Raw genomic sequence first — 25,009 nt, forward strand, 5'->3', positions numbered from 1 at the left:
TGTTCTCAGGTATCCTCTCTTCCCTGTTTTACAGTCAGCAATCTAAAAGTTTAAACTGAATCTCTAGACAGCAGGTCTTTGAAAATTAAGTGTCTGAACTTGCATATCCTATTGGCAACCCATAGTTTTTGTTACCTGCTGGTAGCCCAGAATATATTTTCTTTTGCACTGCTAGCTGGCAGTCTGGAGAGCTTCTGCACACAGCAGGGTGAGCTTTCCAAGAGCTAGCCAGTATTACTCATAGTAAAAGTAACATCTCAGGCGCTTTCGCTTAAGTCATATGTCATAGAATCAGTCAGGGTTGGAAGGGACCACAAGGATCACACAGTTCCAATCCCCCTACCATGGGCACAGACACCTACCCTACATCAGGCTGGCCAGAGCCTCACCCAGCCTGGTCTTAAGCACCACCAGCCATGGGGCCTCAACCACCTCCCTGGGCAACTCATTCCAGGCTCTCACCACTCTCATGCTGAACAACTTCCACCTCACATCCAGTCTGAATCTCCCCACCTCCAGCTTATCACCATTCCCCCTAGTCCTGCCACTCCCTTGTAGCCTGAAAAGTCCCTCCCCAGCTTTTTTGTAGGCCCCCTTCAGATACTGGAAGGCCACAAGAAGGTCACCTGGTAGCTTCATCTTCACCAGACTGAACAGCCCCAACTCTTTCAGTCTGTCCTTACAGGAGAGCTGCTCCAGCCCTCCGATCATCCCCGTGGGCCCTCATGTCATCTGCATGCCTCTATTTTCACACACTCACAGTAATTTACAGTATCTTCACTGGTATCATCATTAATTCTTATAAATGTAGAGGATGAATACCTTCTTTAAATTGCATGCCAAAATTTGAAGAGGAGACTCAGGAGTGACCTTATTGTTGTCTACAACTACCTGAGGGGAGGTTGTAGCCAGGAGGAGGTTGCTCTCTTCTTTCAGGTGGCCAGCACCAGAACGAGAGGACACAGCCTCAGGCTGCGCCAGGGGAGATTTAGGCTTGAGGTGAGGAGAAAGTTCTTCCCTGAGAGAGTCATTGGACACTGGAATGGGCTGCCCGGGGAGGTGGTGGAGTCGCCGTCCCTGGAGCTGTTCAAGGCAGGATTGGACGTGGCACTTGGTGCCATGGTCTAGCCTTGAGCTCTGTGGTAAAGGGTTGGACTTGATGATCTATGAGGTCTCTTCCAACCTTGGTGATACTGTGATACTGGCTATTGCTTAATGAAGTAGAGCTTCCCATCTTCAGTGGATTAAAGGCATTTGCAGGGGAGTTCCTAGCCCAATGTGAAGCACCATAGAAAGAAACCATTACAATACTTAAGACAGAGTCTGGAATTTAATTAGAAACCTTAATATTTGAAGCTGAATGCAAATCCATTTTCCTTACCTTTATTCTAATTAGTTTGGTTTGGGGCTTGGATTTTTTTTGTTTGGTTGGTTGTTTTTTTTTTCCTACAGGGAGCCTACCACGGAATCAGAACTAAACTTCTTTTTACCCTTGAATAAATTGAACAATAAAAACCTGAACTTTAAAATGGTAGAGAAGGAAAGTATCAGGTCCAATCACAAACACACACACACAAGTTAAAATATGCTTGAGGTAATTAAAAATCCTAGAGGACAAAAATAAATGCTTTGTTAAATGTTCAGGGCACCTACAGCGACTTTGAACTTTGTGACATTAACAGAGGGAGGTTTGGGGTAATACCATATAAAAATTAGCCTTCAAACTTCTGGAAAGAGTCAAAAGAGGACACTTCCAATGCCACATGAAATATAGATAACATCCTGGCAACTGCTAGCTATCAACAGGGTTTTACTTAGAAATTAGGTACACTTAGGCCACAACACCCCCAAGCAGTGCTACAGGCTGGGGACAGAGTGGCTGGAGAGAAGCCAGGAAGAAAGGCACCTGGTAGATAGTAGTTGAACATGAGCCAGCAGTGTGTGCAAGTGGCCAAGAGAATCAGTGGCATCCTGGCCTGGATGAGGAAGAGTGTGGCCAGTAGGACAAGGGAGGTTATTCTTCCCCTGTACTCGGCACTGGTCAGGCCACAGCTTGAGTCCTGTGTCCAGTTCTGGGCTCCTCAATTCAAGAGAGATGCTGAGGTGCTGGAATGTGTCCAGAGAAGGGTGATGAAGTTGATGAAGGGCCTGGAACACAAACCCTAGGAAGAGAGGCTGAGGGAGCTGGGGTTCAGCCTGGAGAAGAGAAGGCTCAGGGATGACCTCATTGCTGTCTACAACTACCTGAAGGGAGGCTGTAGCCAGGTGGGGGTTGCTCTCTTCTCCCAGGCAACCAGCAACAGAACAAGGGGACACAGTCTCAAGTTGTGCTGGGGGAGGTCTAGGCTGGATGTTAGGAGGAAGTTGTTGCCAGAGTGATTGGCATTGGAATGGGCTGCCCAAGGAGGTGGTGGAGTCACTGTCCCTGGAGGTGTTGAAGGAAAGCCTGGCTGAGGCACTTAGTGCCGTGGTCTAGTTGATGAGGCTGGGTGATAGGTTGGCCTGGATGATCTTGGAGGTCTCTTAATTGAGTCCATGATTCTGTAAGGTTTAAGATATCAGAGTTCTGCTACCAATCTCCAGAGCAGTTAGGACTGCAGTTTTTTCATATTTGCATCTTTTTGATTAAACTAGCTCTGTCTCAGGAGCCTTATTTTACACTACTCTACTATTCACTATACTTTTCAATCTCTCAAAAATACATATTTAATAAATCTACAGGTAGTGGTGCACATGACAGCAGCAATGCATAAACTGACAAAGAATTTGAGCTGTCCACAGGCAGATCACCTCTCTTCTCAGATGCAGCACCCTAAACATGAAAATACTCCCTTTAGCTATGCAAAAGGCACATCAAAACTTGAATACAAAGATTAGTTTTGGTAGGGAAGTTGTCTCTGGGATGTGAAAGTGAAGGTACACAACTTGGCTGTTAAAACTGCCTGTATGTTGTGGATTTGAGGTCTCTTAACAGAAGAGATTTCTAGTGCTAGATCTATTACATATGTCATAAAGATCTGACTTTCAAAGGTCCCAAACAGGTGAAAAATTCACACAGTTTTCATGAAAGCTTTGCTGTGCAAGGTAACTTTTTTTTTCCCATGGTAAAGAAGCGTATCTTTTTGACCATAGATGTAGAAGTGCTGTTTAACACCTCTGTCAGCAACATGGACAGAGGAATCAGTGCACCCTCAGCAAGTTTGCAGATGACACCAAGCTGTGTGGCACAGTCGGCTTGCTAGAGGGCAGGGATGCCATCCAGAGGGACCTGCACAGGCTGGAGAGGTGGGCCCAGACTGACCTCGTGACATTCAGCATGGCTAAGTGTAAGGTCCTGCACCTGTTTTGGTGCAAACCCAAGCACAGATACAGGTTGGGTGGTGAACGGGTGAGAGCAGCCCTGAAAATAAGAACCTGGGGGTCTGGGTTGATGAAAATCTCAACATCAGCCTGCAGTGTGAGTGCAGCCTAAACAGCAACTGTGTGCTGGGCTGCATAAAGAGCAGCGTGGCCAGCAGGGCAAGGGAGGGGATTCTCTCCCTTTGCTCTGCTCTCGTCAGACCCCACCTGCAGTACTGTGTGCAGTTCTGGAGTCCCCAGCACAAGGACATCAAACTGTTGGAGTTAGTCCTGAGGAGTGCCACGAAGATGGACAGAGGGCTGGAACAGCTCTGCTATGAGGACAGGCTACGAGAGCTGGGACTCTTAGTCCTGGAGAAGAGAAGGCTTTGAGGAGATCTTGTAATGGCATTCCAGTATCTGAAGGGGGCCTATAGGAAGGCTGGAGGGGACTATTTACAAGGTCTTGTAATGACAGGATGAGGAGTGATGGGTTTAAACTAGAAGAGGGGAAATTTAAACTAGATATTAGGAAGAAGTTCTTTACAGTGAAGGTGGTGAAACACTGGAACAGGTTGCCCAGGAAGGTTGTCGATACTCCCTCTCTGGAAGTGTTCAAGGCTAGGTTAGATGAGGCCTTGAGCAACCTGTTCTAATGGGAGATGTCCTGTCATTTGGAACTGGGTGATCTTTGAGGTCCCTTCCAACATAAACCACTCCGTGATTCTATGAATTAGCCAGTTAGAATCATAGAATTAAGCAGGTTGGAAGAGACCTCCAAGGTCATCCAGTCCAACCTATCCTCCAGCCCTATCCAGTCAACTAGGCCATGGCACTAAGTGCCCCATACAGTTATGAGCTATAGAAAAACAAACTTGACACATTATCTTACATTTAGCCTGAAAACACAGCTTCCACAGTTGTCTTTTTTACTTTTTCTTATTACAACAGCCATCTGAAGCAACATCTGAGAGATTTAACTGCAGTAAGGACCCAAGCACTTGTGTCAAGCAGCACCATATTCCATAGGCTGCCTCATTTAAAAGCTCTAAGTCCAGCCAGGTGCTGGCATCTATGATTAATAGAATCATAGAATCAAGCAGGTTGGAAGAGACCTCCAAGATCATCCAGTCCAAACTAGCACCCAGCCCTATCCAGTCAACTAGACCATGGCACCAAGTGCCGCATCCACTCTTTGCTTGAACACCTCCAGGGATGGGAACTCCACCACTTCCCTGGGGGGAGGAAATGCATTTAGAAATTATGGAACTGTGTCATTTCATTGAATTAGATGGAAAAAAAAACCCTGTGTTTAAAAGATACTCAAATGTCTTGTTTAATCAGCCAACAATAAAAGAATAACTGTCAGTAAACATTTTAACCTGACAAGGCATCGCAAACACCGTGCCTTCTCTTTGGATATGGTTTGTTGATTTCATTGTGTTAGCTATGGTCAGCCTGAAAAACAAGTTATGGGATAGAGTGTTGGGATATCTTCTCTGATTTACTGAATTCCTTCCAAAATGCCTTATGGACAGACTATTTAGTATTCATCACCATGCTCCTGTACAGCAGCGGCTGTTAATCTTCTAAAACGTACAGAAAAGGGAAAACATTAGCTCTACAGACAGGCTTATTTTGGCCTATCTTGTCAGTTTTAGTAGATGAGCTATTTGGGCTTCCAATAGGGTGGAAAAAAAATAACAATTCTAGTAGTTAACTGTAAATTAAATAGCTAAAGTGAGAATTTAGTGTCTAGTGTATCTAAGAATCAGCGAAGCAAATTCTCTTCTCTTTTCAAGGTCGGGGCTAAGATTACCTACAGTCCATATTACACAGTTGTATCATGCAGTTGACATGTCAAACCATGAACCCATAATTCAACAAGCTCAGACTAAAAGTCCAGCAGTAGCATGGAGTTAAATGTGCTTTCCAGTGCTTCTGAATATTACACTCAGCCATTGTTGCTCTCTAGGAAAACAACTGCCCCCCTAACCACACACACACAGAGAAACCTTCTCCTTTTCCTCCCCTCTTCAACTCTCCCCACCCCCACAAAGGTAACCCCAAAACCCAATGTTTTTGGCTTGGCAAGCAAGGGCAAGACTGAGTTTTTTGTCATTGCAATGTAGAGTTACTGAAACAGCCTTAACAGCTCAGTGAGATAAATAGCACTACTCTGGTTTTACGCTGGCACAGAAGAGATGAGGCTCCAACTCCCCCCACTTTTGTTGTTTTAACTGATTTTAACGAGAGGACCTGGGGAGGGGGGAAGGGTTTCCAACCAGTTTCTGAAAATGTGCCTTTGAAGGGAAAAAGAGAATCTTCTAATAGGAAGAAAAATAAAAGCTTTCCCTCAAATTTCCTTTCATTTCTTATCTTCCCCAAATACATCTATACAGTTTGTTCCAGGAAATGTCTGAAATGCCTTCTGGTAGCTTTCAAATAAACATGAAAATGTCTTTTTGAGTTCAAAGAGTTTTAAATAATGACAGGGGAAGAGTTTCTTGGACTATAAACACAGATGTAAACAAAGGTCAGGAATCGCTCTCGATAATTAAAGTGCATTATCGTTACTTTTAGACTTTCAGCCTGCTATCACATAACTGAATGAGATCTGAGCAAAGCTCTGATGTGCTTCCACAGCAATCTTTTCCTGGGCACTAAAGCCGACAGAGCTCAGCTACATTTCTCAGCTAGGAGCTAATGTTTCTGGGTACACGTTACCGTTGCAGTTTCATTTGTCAGTGAAGCCTTCTTTACTTGCTTCCTGTTATTAATTATGGGAAACCGGATCTCTTCAAACTGTAGGAGAGGCTCTTTTAACTCCTGTCTAGACTTTTCAAGACAAAATATTGATGAGCCCTTTAATGTTTGTGCAGAGACACAAACTGAAGGGATAAAAAACCCCACCCCGTCGCTGCCTCAAACAGCTTAGGCCTCCTTATCACACGTCCACCAAAAAATAAAGAAATCATTTAAATCACTGAAGCTCACATCCTTATTGTTAGTCACTCAAGTAAGGTTTTCTTTCATAGTTGGATACTTGCTTCATCTGTCACACTGATTAATTAACAGCTCACAGTATGAGCCCTAAGCTTAAGTAGCCTACTGAAATGAGGGGAGATCAACGGTAATATTCCGTAAGAAGCTGAAGGAGACAAACGCTTTATGTAGTATAAACCAAAAAGGAGATAAATACATGGGGTTTTTTTTATATGTGATATGAAAATACACAAGGAGACAAATGTGCATGGTCTGTGAAGGAAGATTGCAGTGGAAGATGAAGACAAAAGGTAGAGAAGACTTGAAATTAAGGTGTTGCCTGGAAACAACCAGGTCTCGAACACCAGTGGAACAGTTTTCATCGCTATTAAACAAAAAACAAAACAAAATTGGTTTACCAGCAGGCAAAACCCTGAGTTTAAAAACATGACACCAGTGCCTGTAAGGATATATGGGGGAAAAATGTGCATGAAATGGAGAGTTGCTAAAATGTTAAACCTAAAGCTAGTTTCAGCCAAAACATTCGTGGCTTCTCCCCACATGCACACCTTTTCCAGGCAGTTAACAGTTTAGCAATCATTTCAAAGAGTTTGACTTTCAACAGCTACAAGCCTTCCCCCCCCACCCCCCTTTTTAAGCCCCTCTAATACTGCTGAGTGGACAAAAATTACAGATGCAAGAAAAGCTGACAAATGAGTGCAAGGCTCCTCCTTCTCCAGTGCCTCGACAGTCGGAGCTCCTGCCAAAACATGCCTGAAAGCTACTGAGGAGACAAAGACACAAAGATCCCATTTTCTCAAGGAAAATAGATTTTGTGCAGCAAGTCCCAGGGAGAAGAACAGCACACTGGCACGTGTGTTGTTTCCAAAGCAGAGCAGGAATTAACCTCCTGAGAGAAAAATGAAATCATATTTGATCATTCAGTAAGCTCAACAGATGATGTTTAATGCACAGCTCTTTTTAAACTGTGAAGTGCCACATGGGGGTGGGGGGTGAGAGTGGGGGGAAGCTCCCATAAAACTGGGAAAACCCCCAATATTTTCAGTGATGGAGAATCTTCAATTTAATGTGACCCAAACTAGAAGTTGACAGCTGTAGCTCTTAAATAGTTTCCTGACAATTCTGTATCACACATGTAAGCAAAATAAAGTAGATCCAGCTTTAAGTTCGGATCAGTTTGAATGTGTTTACCATTAAGAGATTCTTCCCCCAGGGTGTTGTTAATAAAGTGGCAATGAGCTTAAAACCCTGGCACCTATGTGCTTCCAAGTCTGCAGGCTTTTCATAGCGAGTTTACTACTTCTGGCTTGTTCCACTCTCATGGCTGATACTCATCACTGAGCTGGAATCGGCTGCCTAGGAGCAGGAGGAATCAGCAGCAAGGTGAACACGGGCAAACAGATCAAAAAATAAAACCCCAAAGAACCAAAAAAGATAGCAAGAATGTGATGTGTCTTTGAAAGTAGTCAGGAAGTTGGAAAAGAGTGTGAATGGGATGAGATTTAACAAGGCCAAGTGCAGGGTTCTACACTTTGGCCACAACAATCCCAAGGAGTGCTACAGGTTGGGGACAGAGTGACTGGAGAGCAGCCAGGCAGAAAGGGACCTGGGGGTACTGGTAGATAGTAGCTGAAGATGAGCCAGCAGTGTGCCCAGGTGGCCAAGAGAGTCAGTGACATCCTGGCCTGTATGAGGAAGAGTGTGGCCAGTAGGAGAAGAGAGGTTATTCTTCCCTTGTACTCAGCACTGGTCAGGCCACACCTGTGTCCAGTTCTGGGTCCCTCAATTCAAGAGAGATGTTGAGGTGCTGGAATGTGTCCAGAGAAGGGCAACAAAGCTGGTGAGGGGCCTGGAACACAAACCCTATGAGGAGAGGCTGAGGGAGCTGGGGGTGTGCAGCCTGGAGAAGAGGAGGCTCAGGGGTGACCTCATTGCTGTCTGCAACTACCTGAAGGAAGGCTGTAGCCAGGTGGGGGTTGGTCTCTTCTCCCAGGCAGCCAATAATAGAACAAGGGGGCACAATCTCAAGTTGTGCCAGGGGAAGGTCTAGGCTGGATGTTAGGAGGAATTTGTTGGCAGAGAGAGTGATTGGCATTGGAATGGGCTGCCCAGGGAGGTGGTGGAGTCATCATTTCTGGAGGTGCCCAAGCAAAGCCTGGATGAGGCACTTAGTACCATGGTCTAGTTGACTGGCTAGGGCGGGGTGATAGGTTGGACTGGCTGATCTTGGAAGTCTCTTCCAACCTGGTTGATTCTACGATTGTGGGAAGATTTGGGAAAATTCAAGTTTCTCAGTGTAAAAATTAGATTTACAACAGCAGCATAACACTAAGAACTATCAATTATTCTAAGTGTGATCCCAGTTCCTTAGGACTCAGAGGCAGAAGGAGCTCCTACTGCTAAGTATAACTGGGAATTTGTGTAGTAAAGGTGTAAAATGAAAGCTTAATCATCGGAAAGGTTTTCAGAATATCCCCAGTTCTGATAATTACTGCTCATCAACATGTAGCCTTCTTATAAACCTTCTGCTTAGAATAGCTCTTTTTTTTTTAACTACATGTGGAGCTGCTGGCATGTATCTGGTGGCAGAGCCACCCAAATTCAGCTGGTCTTTCAGTCTTGCAGCAGAAACACTGAGGCACTATAAACAGAACATAGGAAACATTACGTAATGAAAACACTAAAAATGTGATTAATGCCCTGCAATGACAAGTTGGTGATTATCGAGGGTGAAATACAGCTGCTGACAGCTCTCCACAAGAGAGGGGCCCCCTGCCCTGCAGAGAGCATCCCAGGCAGCAAGCTCAGTTCTCGGCCTCATCCTCATGTCCTCCTGGCTGTGTACTGCAGCATCTCCTTTGCCCACCCAGACCCAGGCCACGAGGACGTGGCAGAGTTTGCATGCTGAGCCCATGTACTGACTCACATTCACACTCTTCCCTTTTGTCTGCTCCTGAAGACTGCCCTGATGATGGACTTCAGAGAGAAAGGACTGGCAATGCTTTGAGTAACTAATAAAATCATTTCAGGAGATGAACAGCAATCACTATGCAAGGATTGGGATAGTCTCCTTCTCTGGAGACTTTGAAGGCCTGGCTGGATGTGTTCCTCTATGATCTGTGTTAGAGAGTATTGTCCTGCTCTGGCAGGGAGGGTTGGACTTGATGATCTCCTTGGGTGCCTTCTAATCCCTAATATCCTGTGATTCTGTGACATTGTGATGGTTTGGGTGTTACCTCCCCCCCCCACTTTGGAAAATCACCCGGATTAGACTCAGCTGCTCTGGAAATTGAATGAAGCTTTATATTTACAGCTTAGCACAATATACAAGCAGGTATTTACAATATATACAGCTATAGACAGAAATAGACAAGGTAAAAGGTAATACAGAAACACAACAGCCCTCCCAGAAAACAGAGTCCCCAGGAGGGGCTCCCAACTGCCCTTCCATCTTTCCTCCCACCCCTCTACCTTACCCAGGACTTGGGCTTATGCTCAAGATAGCTTGGAGGGTCTGCCATGGGGGTTAGGAAGCAGATGGGTTAGTCACACAGATGACAGGTTAGAGAGTGAAGTGCATCCCACAAAACAACTCTAATATCTACGTTTGCGTTCTTGTTTTTATCCCTCTCAGCAAGCCTATGAGTGCAGTGGACATCACCACTGTTTCCTTTTCACAGCCTGTCATATAATTCTTCTCACCAAAACATTCTAGCTAGCTTCAAACTAGCCTCCAGGGATGGCGACTCCAGCACCTCCCTGGGCAGCCCATTCCAATGCCAACCACTCTCTCTCACAAGAGCTTCCTCCTAACATCCAGCCTAGACCTCCCCTGGCACAACTTGAGACTGTGTCCCCTTGTTCTGCTGCTGGTTGCCTGGCAGAAGAGACCAACACCCACCTGGCTACAGCCTCCCTTCAGGCAGATGTAGACAGCAATGAGGTCTGCCCTGAGCCTCCTCTTCTCCAGGCTAAACAGCCCCAGCTCCCTCAGCCTCTCCTCATAGAGTTTGTGTTCCAAGAGAAGATGACAGTTCTGGGGTCATACTCCGAAAGGACTAGGAACAGCAGAGCTATATTTGAGAACCAAAACAAGCCCTAACAAACAAACTCACCAAAACCAAACCCAACTCAAAATCAACCAAAGCAAAAAAAAAAAAATCAAAAAGACCCCTAAACCCATGTAACAACAAAACCACCACAAAATCAAACAAACAAAACCAAAAAAGGGCTGCAAACTACAGAGTGGCTGGAGAGCAGCCAGGCAGAAAGGGACCTGGGGTAGATAGTAGCTGAAGATGAACCAGCAGTGTGCCCAGGTGGCCAAGAGAGCCAATGGCATCCTGGCCTGCATCAGGAGCAGTGTGGCCAGTAGGACAAGGGAGATTATTCCTCCTCTGTACTCAACACTGGTCAGACCACACCTTGAGTGCTGTGTCCAGTTCTGGGCTCCTCAATTCAAGAGAGATGCTGAGATACTGGAATGTGTCCAGAGAAGGGAGACAAAGCTGATGAAAGGTCTGGAACACAAACCCTATGAGGAGAGGCTGAGGGAGCTGGGGGTGTTTAGCTTGAAGAAGAGGAGGCTCAGGAGTGACCTCATTGCTGTCTGCAACTACCTGAAGGGAAGCTGTAGCCAGGTGGGGGTTGGATGCAAAGATTGGATGAGGCACTTAGTGCCATGGTCTAGTTGATTTGCTAGGACTGGGTGCTAGGTTGGACTGGATGATTTTGGAGGTCTCTTCCAACCTGGCTGATTCTATGACTAGGTAAGAGAGCAAAGAATAAACTAAGAAACAAGGTTTAGGAATAAAGAGGTACAAAGGAGCTTTCTCACACAGCTAGTGAGTTCATTTTTCAGCCTACCATTGGAGAGGAACTGTTTGAGAAAGCTCAAGCCATCTAAGTTAATAGAAACACTGCAGCAGCTGAGCAAGATTATCACTTGATTTCCCTTATATAATGCCCTGCTCCCTCACTCAGCTAACATTATTCCTGTTTGAATGCTTTTAAAGATCACTGGAAGATTATATCATAAAATGATTTTGAGCCTCTAAAACTGTTGAAGGACAAAATCTTGTGTCTTTGTTTCACGTCTGTCACTGCAACTGAGTTTATTTTAATGACCACATGCCCAGGCATTACGTGGCACAGGGTTTGCAAAGGAAGGAGCCTTATATTTTAGTTGGCATTGGTACAGCATAGGTCTTTAGCATAAAATTTATTAGCATTAATGGGCATTATGTAATTAAAGCACTGTGCTTTAATTCTCAGAGGGGCAGCAGGGGGTTTTCCATGCCCTATAAACCAAACAAATAACTAAGGTGAGATTTTTGCCAAGGTGTTTGAAGACCTCAAGCTTCTCTACCCCTCCATTAATTGCCATGGAGAAAGTGTAGCTAAGCAAGATGGATCTGAAAGTCTCAAAATGTCTTCCCTGAGATTGCCTGATGGTTAATTATATTTTTTCCAAGCAGATGCAGTATAATTACAGTGTTTTGCAGACCTCAAGCTCTTCAAAAAGGGACCAGGGAAAAGTATACACTTGGAAATATTTCTGTTTAGATTTAATACACCACACGTACTTGACACTTGGCTTGTTTAAATGAGTCCAATTTAATAAAGTGGCTTTAACAATCCTGGTGCTTCTTTTGCAACCATAGCAATTCATAGTGATTAGATGTTGTGCTGAGGGATTTGGCTTTGTCAAGGGCTTGTCAGTGTGAAACTAACGATTGGACTCAATGATCTCAGAATCATGGAATCATAGAATCAGTCAGGGTTGGAAGGGACCACAAGGATCATCTAGTTCCAATCCCCCTGCCCTGGGCACGGACACCCTACCCCATATCAGGCTGGCCACAGACTCATCCAGCCTGGCCTTAAACACCTCCAGCCATGGGGCCTCAGCCACCTCCCTGGGCAACCCATTCCAGGCTCTCACCACTCTCATGCTCAACAGCTTCCTCCTCACATCCACTCTGAATCTCTCCACCTCCAGCTTTGCTCCATTCCCCCTAGTCCTGTCACTCCCTGATAGCCTAAAAAATCGCTCCCCAGCTTTTTTGTAGGCTCCCTTCAGATACTGGAAGGCCACAAGGAGGTTACTTTGGAGCCTCCTCTTCTCCAGACTGAACAGCCCCAACTCTTTCAGTCTGTCCTCATAGCAGAGCTGCTCCAGCCCTCTGAGCATCCCAGTGGCTCTTCTCTGGACATGCTCCAGCACATCACATCCCTCTTGTATTGGGGGCTCCAGAACTGGATGCAGTACTCCAGGTGGGGTCTCACCAGAGCGCAGCAGAGTTGGAGAATTACCTCTCCCAACCAGCTGGCCACACTTCTCCTGATGCAGCCCAGGATCTAGTTGGCCCTCTGGGCTGCAAGTGCACATTGATGGCTCATGTTGAGCTTCTCATCCACCATCAGCCCCAAGACCCTCTCCTCAGGGCTGCTCTCCAGCCACTCACTGCCTAGCCTGGATTTGTGCTTGGGGATTGCCTCGACCCAGATACAGGACCTTGCACTTGGTCTTGAAGGTCTTTTAGAATCTAAGAAATTCTGTGGTTCAGTGATTTGAGTCGGGTATTTGTTACTGGAGCTGAGGCAAATTCAACCCTGAATGCCAAGCACAACAATTTCCACCGCTGGCAGTGGGGTAGTATCTAGGGATGGGACACATTGGAAATGTAGAAATGGTGAGCAATCTGCACCATTATCCTGGACCAGTTGACAGAATTCAGGCTCATCAGAGTGTATTTTCTGGCAAGACTTTGGGAATCCCATTACCCAACCCACTGCACTTCAGGCAGGGAGGATAATCATTTCTGTACACTTCCTTGGGAGCCTTTGGCATTGCAAGCTAAGCTTGGAACATTTTTCAGAGTTACTGCAAAACTGCAGGATTTTTGCAGATTGCATCTAGATTGGTGCATTAATTATTACACTGTTACCTAAACCTGCATTTAAACATTTAAGTGGGATTATTTTAAGACAGAAAAGCAATTTAATGTTACACTGTGTAAAAAACCTGATGCATACAGGTTTAATATTTGAGTTTTCAGAGCAGCATCTTACCAACATTTCTCTGTAGCACCGTAAAAAAATCGGGCACATTTGTGTTGGTTTAAGCATCTGAATAATCTCCCAAGAGCAGCACATCAGAAAAGATCTCAGACCTATATAGATTAGTGTTTAAATTGTTGAAGATAAAAGGTTTGTTTCCTGGACTGTGTCTTGTGATGAGCAATCTAATTTCACTTAGAGCTAACTTGAAACGCAAGATCTTTTAACTGGCAATCCAAAGAGGATAATGAGTACAAATATTACAGATGCACGCAGACCTCTATAGCAACACCAGCAATTTTTGCTTGGGTGATGTCGAGGCCAATTGTCACTTGATCTATGCAGTCACACAAAAATCCTTTCTTTCTTTCTCTTCTAGACAAATGGCCACAGAGCTGCAGCCCAGCAAAAGAAGCAAACCGAGGGCAATTTGACCAACATCGTCTGTGTCGGTTCCTCAGAAGTCAATGAAACGTATTATCAGGTCTCCAAGGTACATCCCAGAGATTAGCTGGTCATGCCATACAATTAGCAGATGATTAGAACAAGCTGTTTGCTTCGATTACATTAAGATACTTAGAGGAGTGAGAGCTATTACCCTGCGCAGAAGCATGTCCCTTCCCTGATGATGTTGTGTATTAGCACTTCATTAACAGTGTGCCATCTCAGCCAAAGGACCAGGCAGCACAGTGCTTTTCAGGTACGAGGAAAAGATCATTGTGAAACTCCACCTGACTCATTTGGCCAAATCAAGTAAGTATACCTGAACCACAGACTGCACAGCTCAGGCTTTTTTGTGTGCTTTGTGCCAAAGCCAAAAGCTTTCTTCGGAAGCATCAGCAAAGCAGTGGAGAGTGAATTAATCAGACGAGTTTTTAAATGGCTAAACTATTCCCCCCCCACCCCCCTTTTTCCTATTCATAAGAACAGGACTCCAGGTAAATGATGCCTCCTAAATACAGCACATGAAAATCTCAATTATGGAAATGATTATTCGAGGCACCGTGTGCCATTTTATATTCCCAGCAGGATGCTTTTCATCTCATCAAGAGTTTCTAAGGCTGTTTAGTACTTCTGTGTATGCAAAACATATTTAAAGGCGCATCCCCCCCACCCCCAAAAGATCTGCTAATTAAAAAAATAGCCTATTCAAGTGGTCAGACAGACTGGAACTTGAGGATTATAGGTAAGAGGGTTGAAGTGAAGGCTTGGAAACTATAATTTCTTTCTGTGGTAGCAGCAGAAGCAGCTGTTACAGACCAGGCAAATTAAAGACATGGCTGACTAAGCTAGCAGTGTGGAAACAAGACATTGGAAAACATAAGAGCAAGTCATTTGCACCCCACTTTTAAAAAGCCAAAATCGCTGAGCATTTCTTTTTCCTCTCTCTCTCTCTCTTCCTGTTATTCTTATCTGACACAAATACCCTCCAGCTGGTACCCTTCCAGCCCTTACCACTTCTAATTTCTCACTCCTGTCTTGGGGAGTTAGTAGGAATTCCCAGGCCCATGGACAAGTGCTCCATGGTGGGAGTAGTAGCAAAGAGAGAACATTTATAAAAGAGCAGCAGGTGAAATAACAGAAGTGCAGTTCTGCTCAGTTTCTTCTTCACTTTTTGTCCATGTGATGGTTTGGGGGTTACCCCGCCCCTCCCACACTTTTGTATTTGCCCCAGCTAACTCAGACGGCCTCTGGGAATATAGATGAAGCAATTTATTTACAGCTAGCAGAATTTACAAGCAGCTATTTACAATATATACAGTTATATACAATTATATACAGAAATATACAAAGGATAAACAATATAAAAGCACAACTCCCCTCCCAGAAACCTGAGTCCCCAGGAGGGGCTCTCAAACCACCCCAACACCTCCCCCCGGCCCTCTCAACCTTACCCCAGTTCTCAGGAAGAAAAGAGGTGCAGCCAAGAGGTTAGGGAGCAAGGTTAGTAGTAGCAGGGTTAATGAGATGTGACCAGGTCTAAGGCAAAAGCAAGAGTGAGAAAACAAAATGGAGAAAAAGTCTTTCTTCTTCCCAGAGTTCTCAGCGTGACTGTGAGAGAAGTAGACACAATTGTTTTTCATTTCACTGCCCGTTATCTAGTTCTTTTACCAAAACATTCCAGCTTGCTTCAAACTAGCACAGTCCATATGGGAGTTGTTCATCAAACATGCAAAAAAAACCCCAACCTTCCCATACTGAACACTATTTGACATTCCTTGAGAGCAATTTCAGCCATGCCCAGCAAAATCCACATCTAGCTATAGAAAGTTCTCTAATTAAAACCCAAATTGTCACCTTTTCCACATGTATTGCAGTTTATTATGTTCACAAATCCACATCTAGCTATAGAAAGTTCTCTAATTAAAACCCAAATTGTCACCTTTTCCACATGTATTGCAGTTTATTATGTTCACAAATCCACATTTAGCTTTAGAAAGTTCTCTAATTAAAAACCAAATTGTCACCTTTTCCACATGTGTTGTGTCTTGCAGTTTATTGTTTTCAGAGACAAAGCCAAACCCACAACAACTCTCCCCTCCCACTTTCTAGTCTACTTATCCTGGATCTTTTTTAAAGTGAAAAGTAACTGTGCCATAAACTAATCAAGCTGTATTATATTGTTTTCCATATCAGCACTTTCTCAACAACCTAAGACACAACTTACTTGGAAACCAACAAAAATACCCTGAAACAACCCTCTGTCTTTCCTCACCAGTGGATGTGAACTACTAGAAGCAAGAGTAACATTTAGTTGCCTTGCTCAGATGGATTTAGGTCAAACAGTGTTGCCAACCTATAATTTTTCTCAATTTACATTAGCATAAACCTGTGGACTACTTTTGATCTCAGTTTATACATCATGGATGACTATCACCCAATCCATTTCCCCTCTGTTTATTTGTATTCAAAACAAACCCATCATTTCAGATCCGTGGCAGATGCATGTTTTAAGTGCCGCCGTTTGAGTACTGCTCTAATGATGTTAATGTTGCTGCACTGAAACCTTGCATCTAATTTGAGGCACACAAGCTCTTTGCAAACGATTATTCATTAAATACCTTTCAAAAGTGTTTATGAGATTCCTGCCATAGCTCTTTTAACAGCCACCAAATTGCTGCAGGGAAATGAAGAGCTTAGGTTCTTATCAGAAATTAATTTGAGGTGGCATGGGGAGGGGAAGTGTTGGTCTGATGCCTTTACCTCAAACAAAATCAGTTCTGCTTTTTCATATGAGTCTAAGAATACCTGTAGTTGGCACTGGTGAGGCTGCACTTCGGATACTGTGTTCAGTTTTGTGCCCCTACAAGGGCATTGAGTTGCTGGAGTGTGTCAAGAGAAAGGCAACAAAGCTAGTGAAGGGCCTGGAGAACCAATTTTTAAGGAGTATCTGAGAGAACTGGAGGAGACTGAAAGGGAAGACCTCATTATTCTCTGCAGCTACCTGAAAGGAGGTTGTAGTGAGGTGGGCGTTGGATTCTTTTCCCTACTATCAGATGTCAGAAGGAGAGGAAATGGCCTCATATTGTACCAGGGGAGGTTTAGACTGGGTATTAGGAATAGAATCAGCCAGGTTGGAAGAGACCTCCACATCAGCCAGTCCAACGTAACACCCAGCCCTGTCCAGTCAACTGGACCATGGCACTAAGTGCCTCATCCAGGTTTTGCTTGAACACTTCCAGGATGGTGACTCCACTGCCTCCCTGGGCAGCCCATTCCAATGCCAATCACTCTCTCTGTGGAGAACCTCCTCCTAACCTCCAGCCTATACTTCCCCCAGCACAACTTGACACTGTGTCCCCTTGTTCCATTGCTGGTTGTCTGGGAGAAGAGACCAACCCCCACTTGGCTACAGCCTCCCTTCACGTAGTTGTAGGCTGCTATTAGGAACACTTTCTTTATTGAAGGAGTGGTCAGGCATTGGAATAGGTTGCCCAGGGAGGTGGTGGAGTCGCCATCCCTGGAGATGTTAAACATTTAGCTGTGGCACTTCAAGACATGCTTTAACGGCCATGGTGATGTTAGGTTGGAGTTTGGAGTCAATCTTAGAGGTCTTTTCCAACTGAAACAATTCTATGATTATGTGAAAGAACAGCAAAAGATTTCTAAATGTTAAGTAAGACCCACATTCTGTGCAGTCTCCCTGCCCTGCTGTTAGAGTGGATATTTGAGGAGGTTCTTTACATCTCCTCCCACACAGTTTCTCTCCTTCATAAGCAGAAGCCAGCTGCTGGTTCTTTCAAGTCTAGCGGTTAGTTGACATTTACCATTAGTTTATGGTTTCCATTTTATCATAGCAAGGGAAGGAGCTTGAAAATTGCTTGTAAAGAGTGAAGGTTGCCTTTGTATTTCTAATTCCCCAAAACTGAAGGGGGCTGCAGTCAAAGATTGCTGCCGGGCTGTAACAAGGGGACAAAAGCAATTTTGTGCACTGGCATAAAGAATAAGACCAACTCTTGGCTTTACTCTTACTACTCTTTCCCCTGGCAAACCTCACCCTCTAACTAGCTGATTGTTATTTATTTCCTTCTCAGCCTCAGTACTTAAACAATGATTACATTTCTGACTCTGGGAAGCTGGCAGCATTATTTAACAGCTCCCACAAAAGGAGAAATAGCCCTGAATATATACCTATAATATAGTGTTTTGCTGATAGAGATGGGGAAAGTAAGACATGGCAGAAGACCTACTTTGCTTTCCCAGAGCAAAGGAGAACAACAAATGCAGCTGCAACGCATACGAAGTAAGATACCAAGTCCAACAAACCTGGTTGCATGCACAGAGGGAAGTTTAGTTCCCTGCTCCAGGCTTACATGATGTGATGCAGCCCTGACATCTGACTTAGTTCCCAGACAAGCACACTGACACAGGTCTGCTTCAGGGCTGTCTTTCTGAAACTTGTCTTGAAAGGAAACTCACTTATGTATTTTAAATAGATTAAATTGTTATGCCAAAATGCAGAGACAAAATAACAGAGTCTCGAAGTCTATTTCAGCAGTAGAATACACCTCCTAAAAAATGTTTTCAGATTTAAAGGTGTTTTGAACTCATAATAAAGAAAACAGTTAGAGATTGGCTCTCCTCTAGGGCAAGTTCATCAGGAAAACAAAGGTCATCTGATAAGCAGAATTCCCCCCAAATCAGGAAGTCAAAAAAGCCATACCTGTAGTGGATAAGAGCTCACTAAACCCCTCAGTAAATCTAAGCTCAGAAGTCAGTCAGCTGGTAACACTCTGTTTATTTAATGGACTTCCACAGAGCAGAAATCCAGAGCTCATGGCTTTTGATGATATTTACTAACAAAGGACTTTAAAAGAGGTAACATTAACAGAATTGCTGGAGATATGAAAAGAAACTTGGAACCGTGCAAATGCAGAACGGCTCCAAAACTTTATCTGATGTATTTAGGAGCCACAGAAGAAAACCATCCCAGACAGCTCAGTAGAGGGAGTGCCAGAAAACACCATACAGTTTTTTTTTCAGGTCTGGGTCAGGACACTTATAGAATTATAGAATCAATCAGGTTGGAAGAGACATCCAAGATCATCCAGTCCAACCTATCACCCAGCCCTAGCCAGTCAACTAGACCATGGCACTAAGTGCCTCATCCAGTCTTCTCTTGAGCACTTGAAGATATCTCTGCCTGAACAGGTATTTATTTGCTAAATCAAGACTTCCATGACTGAACATGGTAGAGGCAGCTACCAAAAAAAATCATGCTGGCTGACAACATCTGCAGTAACTCAGTAGTGCAGCTGTTCACTGCACACACGTGGTAAACAGGCAGCACTAAAATCGGTAAAAAAACAGGTCAAAGCAAACTAAAAAGGACCTGAAATGAAAAATTCTATGCAGATGACTGGAATCAAATGTAGAAAGAACCTTTTCTCTGGGCCAGTGAGCTGAAAGCATTTAGAGAAGGGGAAAAAAAAGCAGTTTGCAGCAATCCACACACAATAGATCTCGAGCATTACTTCCTCTTATTGTGTATTGCACTTATGGGGCACTGGATTTTTCTAAACACTATCCAAAGTGTACTTTCAAGTCCAGCCAACAAACATCTGAATGTCACAGCAGCCTTTCAAGGGAAAGTTACAGCACTTTAAAGTTTTTAAAAGGCAGGCTGAAATATTTAAAAGAGATCAAATAGAAGCCACTGCTATCTTCTCTTGCTGCCTTGAATTAAAAATGAAGAGAGGCTGATCTGGAAATCAGAATCTAATTTAAAAGGACCTTTCCTAAGGATGGCAGAGCCCAGAGAGTGGTGGTGAATGGTGCCACATCCAGTTGGCAGCTGTCACTAGTGGTGTTCCCCAAGGATCAGTGCTGGGCCCAGTCCTGTTCAACATTTTTATTGATGATCTGGACGAGGGCATTGAGTCCAGCATCAGTAAGTTTGCAGATGACACCAAGCTGGGAGCAGGTGTTGATCTGTTGGAAAGTAGGAGAGCCCTGCAGAGGGACCTGGACAGGCTGGATGGGTGGGCAGAGGCCAATGGGATGAGATTGAACAAGGCCAAGTGCAGGGTTCTGCACTTTGGCCACAACAACCCCAAGGAGTGCTAGAGGCTGGGGACTGAGTAGCTGGAGAGAAGCCAGGAGGAAAGGGAGCTGGGGGTACTGGTAGATAGTAACTGAAGATGAGGCAGCAGTGTGCCCAGGTGGCCAAGAGAGCCAATGGCATCCTGGCCTGTATCAGGAGCAGTGTGGCCAGTAGGACAAGGGAGGTTATTCTGCCCCTGTACTCAGCACTGGTCAGGCCACACCTTGAGTCTTGTGTCCAGTTTTGGGCCCCTCAATTCAAGAGAGATGCTGAGGTACTGGAATGTGTCCAGAGAAGTGCGATGACGCTGGTGAGAGGCATGGAACACAGCCCTGTGAGGAGAGGCTGAGGGAGCTGGGGGTGTTAAGCCTGGAGAAGAGGAGGCTCAGGGATGACCTCAGTGCTTTCAACAATTACCTGAAGGGAGGCTGTAGCCAGGTGGGGGTTGGTCTCTTCTCCCAGACAATCAGCAACAGAACAATGGGACACAGTCTCAAATTGTGCTGGGAGAAGTATAGGCTGGATGTTAGGAGGAAGTTGTTGCCAGGGAGATTGATTGGCATTGGAATGGGCTGCCCAGGGAGGTGGTGGAGTCACCATCCCTGGAGGTGTTCAAGCAAAGCCTGGATGAGGCACTTAGTGCCATGGTCTATTTGGCTGGCTAGGGCTGGGTGCTAGGTTGGACTGGCTGATCTTGGAGGTCTCTTCCAACCTGGTTGATTTTATGATTCTGTTCTATGAAAGAAGAAAAACACTAATCTTTAAACAGTGTGAAAACCCATCTGGAGGTGGATACCCACGTCTGCTGTTTTTTTTGCCAAGTAATGATTCAGAAGTACACCCCAAACCACATTAAAGTGATGAACATTAAAACATTGGCTTCTTGTGATGGTTTGGGTGTTCCCCGCCCTCCCTTTGGAAAATCACCCATACTAGACTTAGACAATCTGGAAGTAGAAGAATGAAGCTATGTTTACAGCTCAGCACAATATAAAAGCAGATATTTACAATGTATACAGAAATAGACAAGTTAAAAGGTAATACAGAAACACGACAGCCCTCCCAGAAACCTGAGTCCCCAGGAGGGGCTCTCAACCGCCCTTCCACTTTCTCCCTACCCCTCTACCTTATCCCAGACTTTCCCTTACTCTCAAGGTAGTTTGGAGGGTCAGCCAGGGGGGTTAGGAAGCAGAGGGATTTGTCAGGCAGGTTAGAGAGAGAAGTGCAGCCCAAAAAACCCAGAGAGAGACTCCCTTATCTATGTTTGTGCTCTTGTTCTTATCTACCTCAGCAAGCCTATGAGTGCAATAGACATCACCACTGTTTCCTTTTCACAGGTTGTAATCTAATTCTTCTCACCAAAGTATCTCAGCTAGCCTCAAACTAGGCCAGGCTGGATGAGGCTGTGGCCAGGCTGATGTAGATTAGGGTGTCCTTGCCCATGGCAGAGGGGTTGCAACTAGATGATCCTTGTGGTCTCTTCCAACCCTGACTGATTCTATGCTTCCCACCCCTTCTCCTGGATGTTTCTCTCATCATATAGGCTTGTTTAAATTCAAGTCTGGGCTTTCATAGAATCAACCAGGTTGGAAGAGTCCTCCAAGATCATCCAGTCCAACCTATCCCCAGGCTTATCCAGTCAACTAGACCATGGCACCAATTGCCTCTTTCAGTCTCTTCTTGAAGACCTCTAGTACACTTCTAAAAGCAAGATACCATTAAGTTATGTTTTTCTCTGAAGGGAAGAGAGATTCAGAATATGTTGGACTGTTTGTTTTTTTTTTGTTACTCTGCCATAAAGAACCACTTGGGCTTTATGAACAGGTTGTTTTCCTCACCCTGTTTTCTGTTTGGCTTTGTGTTTTTAAAGCAGCCCTCATAGTGCCACCATCAGTCCTAGTTTTCACTATGTGTAAAGCAAAGCATTAAGTATGTATGCAAGTGCACAGACAGCGAGGTGCTTCTTTGCCAGACCCAGTGGAATGAAAGCAAGAATCTTAGAATCATAGAATCAACCAGGTTGGAAGAGACCTCCAAGATCATCCACTCCAACTTAGCACCCAGCCCTAGCCAATCAACTAGACCATGGCACTAAGTGCCTCATCCAGTCTTTGCTTCAACACCTCCAGGGATGGCACTTCCACCACCTCCCTGGGCAGCCCATTCCAAAGGCAAATCACTCCGTGAAGAACTTCAACTTCCTCCTAACATCCAGCCTACACTTCCCCCAGCACAACTTGAGACTGTGTCCCCTTGTTTTGTTGCTGGTTGCCTGGCAGAAGAGACCAACCCCCACCTGGCTACAGCCTCCCTTCAGGTAGTTGTAGACAGCAATGAGGTCACCCCTGAGCCTCCTCTTCTCCAGGCTGCACACCCCCAGCTCCCTCAGCCTCTCCTCATAGGGTTTGTGCTCCAGGACTTCACCAGCCTTGTTGCCCTTCTCTGGACATGTTCCAGCACCTCAACATCTCTCTTGAATTGTTCCAAACACTGCTTTTCAGTCCCAGTGCTTTTTGCCTCCACACAGGTACAGTTTCACTGCATTGCTAAGGGTGACCTCCATGCCATTATCACTAAAGCTTGTCCTTTGCTAGACAACACCAAGAGTGGATCTCTCCATTACCATTAGGACTGCTAATAAACCTCTGTTGCAGAGAGAAAGTTTGAATTCTTTTCAGGTTTAGCCTAAAGAGAGGTACTTCTAAATTATGGTACTTTTCTTTTGGAGAATGGGAGGGGGTCATAGCATAGGCAAGAGGAGGAGAAAAGCTAAGCAGCATCATCACTTTCCAGGTAGATAGTCTTCTGATAGTTAAGGCTCTCACACCATGTATTGGAAATCCAGGTTTCCAGGTCCTTCTCCAAAACCAACAGAGCTCTGACACCCCAGAGGCACACTGAAACCACCAGGCTGTTATCCATTCTGGGGCAGCAATGGGGCTTGTTGTGTTTGCTTTCATTTTTACCTCCTCATACAAAAGGCATCCCCAGAAGAAAATTACCCATTGAAAAATATATCTATTTCAAAAAAATCTGCTGTTTTTCTCACAGGGGAAGAAAAAAGGGGACAGGGAGGGCAGGGAGAAAGAAAGAAAAGAGGTTGAATTTTCAACCAGGTTTAGTTACAGCTCTCTATATATCTGCAATTGCAAGGGAAAAACTCCCAACGGAAAGAGGAAACAAAAATCCCTTTCTATCAATTCTAGTAGTACCTTTAATCATGTTACAGCCTTAATGCATTACATTCATTTGTTGAATTAACACAGTTGGGTTTGGGCATCAAACAGAGGAGAAGAGAGGACTGTGGTCTAACAAAAGCATGTTATAAAAACACTGCTGTTCAAAACAGGCCAAGTATTTTCTTCTGCTTGAAGTCTACCAAAGAGCTTTCTTTCCTTAAGATGGCTGTTAGGTGCTTGCTTTTTCCTCCTCTTTAAAACATTACATAGCAGTTCTCTTGCTTTGCCAAATGAATCATAGAATCAACCAGGTTGGAAGAGGCCACCAAGATCATCCAGTGCAACCTAGCACCCAGCCCTATCCAGTCAACTAGACCTCATCCAGTCTTCTCTTGAACACCTCCAGGGATGGTGACTCCACCACCTCCCAATGCACTCTAAGCTGGGCTTATCCCTGTGAACAGCAACTTCCTCAGGGTACATTTTTTGGGATCAGTAATTGCTGTGATGAGATTACTTTCTCTTGAGTTTGCATTTTGCAGAAGCCCACAAGCCTCAGAAGACCACTGTGTGGAAGAAACACACTGGGGCAAACCTATCATCTGTCTATTACACAAAGCACAGCCAGCTCTGTATTCTTCCTACTCTGCAGGAGTCTCATGGCAGGTAGTGGAAGCTAACTCACTTATTTCTTTGCTGTTGAATGTTTAGATATTTTTTTCCTCCTCCAGCATTTACCAGTACCTCTCCCACCTTTAAGCACTGTTTATGTGTTTAGACTCTGGAGAGATACCTGCTGCTGCCAAAAGGCCATTTCATTCCAGTGCACTATGAGGAATGGAGAGGGCTGGTTACAGGGACCTCTGTGCCTTCCTTTTCTCATACAGCCAAGTCAACTCCATTATAATTGATGCAGTATGGAAAAAACAGAAGAGAGGCCTAATTGAGTTTAAAAGCTATACAGCTGCAACCTCATTTCAGGAACGTCTCCAGGCTTGCTTGAGCATTCAGTAATAAACCTAGACCACAAAGTAAATGTTCAACCCTACCTATCCAGAAGGGAGAGACGATCCTTTTACTCTATACTAACACCATGTTTGCCCCACTGGTCTTTCTGCAGCAAAGCAGGATTCTAGGAATCTGGGAATCATCATCTCTGTTTTTCTTATCTTGAAGGGGAAGCCAGATACTGTTGACACTTAAAAATTTCTACTACAAGAGTGCATTAACATCATCATCTGAAATCAAGGCACTGTGTTGCTGCAACTACAGCTTGGAGAAACAAAGAAAAGAACAAGAAAGCCAAGCCACTTTCAGACTTGGCAGATTAGGGAAATAGAAGTGACCACACAGTTTGTGAACAGAAAAGGAATCCATGCCTGGCCTTCCTCTTTTGCCCCAAGTAGCAGCTATGGCTAGTACTTGAGAAGTCTTCTGTCCTCCATCAGCTGCTCAGTAGGGCATTTAAAATAACTTAAAGTGTCTGTAGCAATGATTTAAACCAAGATAACCCACAACAAGAGTATCCATAGCATTTAATAGTTAGGTGTAGAAAGGAATCCAGGATCAAGCTCTCAGTCCAGTTGTGAATGTGTTTAAAAAAATCTAAACACCCAACTTTGGTAAAACATATTCTGAAATAGTACCAAAATGATTCTTTGAGGGTTTTTTAACTGAATCCAAACGGTATTAACTCATATAAAAGTAGTCCCATGGAGCAGTGGGAGAAACACCAGAGCTACAAAATATAACTAGAGCAAGCAAGTAGCATGATTAAAGTGAGGAATCTAAAGGATAAATCCCATGAAGAAGAGCTGAGGGAACTGGGGTTGTTTAGCCTGAAGAAAAGGATGCTCAGAGGAGACTTTTTTGCTGTCTA

General features: G+C 44.5%; 1 long non-coding RNA gene across 4 annotated transcripts in view; it reads left to right on the plus strand.

The window, feature by feature from the left end:
• The window catches only part of LOC135177834 (uncharacterized), a 94,479-nt gene that overhangs the window by 31,947 nt on the left and 37,523 nt on the right, over nt 1-25,009 (plus strand). For all 4 annotated transcript variants that reach the window (XR_010303183.1, XR_010303185.1, XR_010303184.1 and 1 more), the window contains exon 2: nt 13,787-14,160. This is a non-coding gene — a long non-coding RNA (uncharacterized LOC135177834). The remainder of the gene's footprint in view (nt 1-13,786; nt 14,161-25,009) is intronic.

Source organism: Pogoniulus pusillus, chromosome 8 (genome assembly GCF_015220805.1).
Source record: "Pogoniulus pusillus isolate bPogPus1 chromosome 8, bPogPus1.pri, whole genome shotgun sequence".
Taxonomy (NCBI): domain Eukaryota; kingdom Metazoa; phylum Chordata; class Aves; order Piciformes; family Lybiidae; genus Pogoniulus; species Pogoniulus pusillus.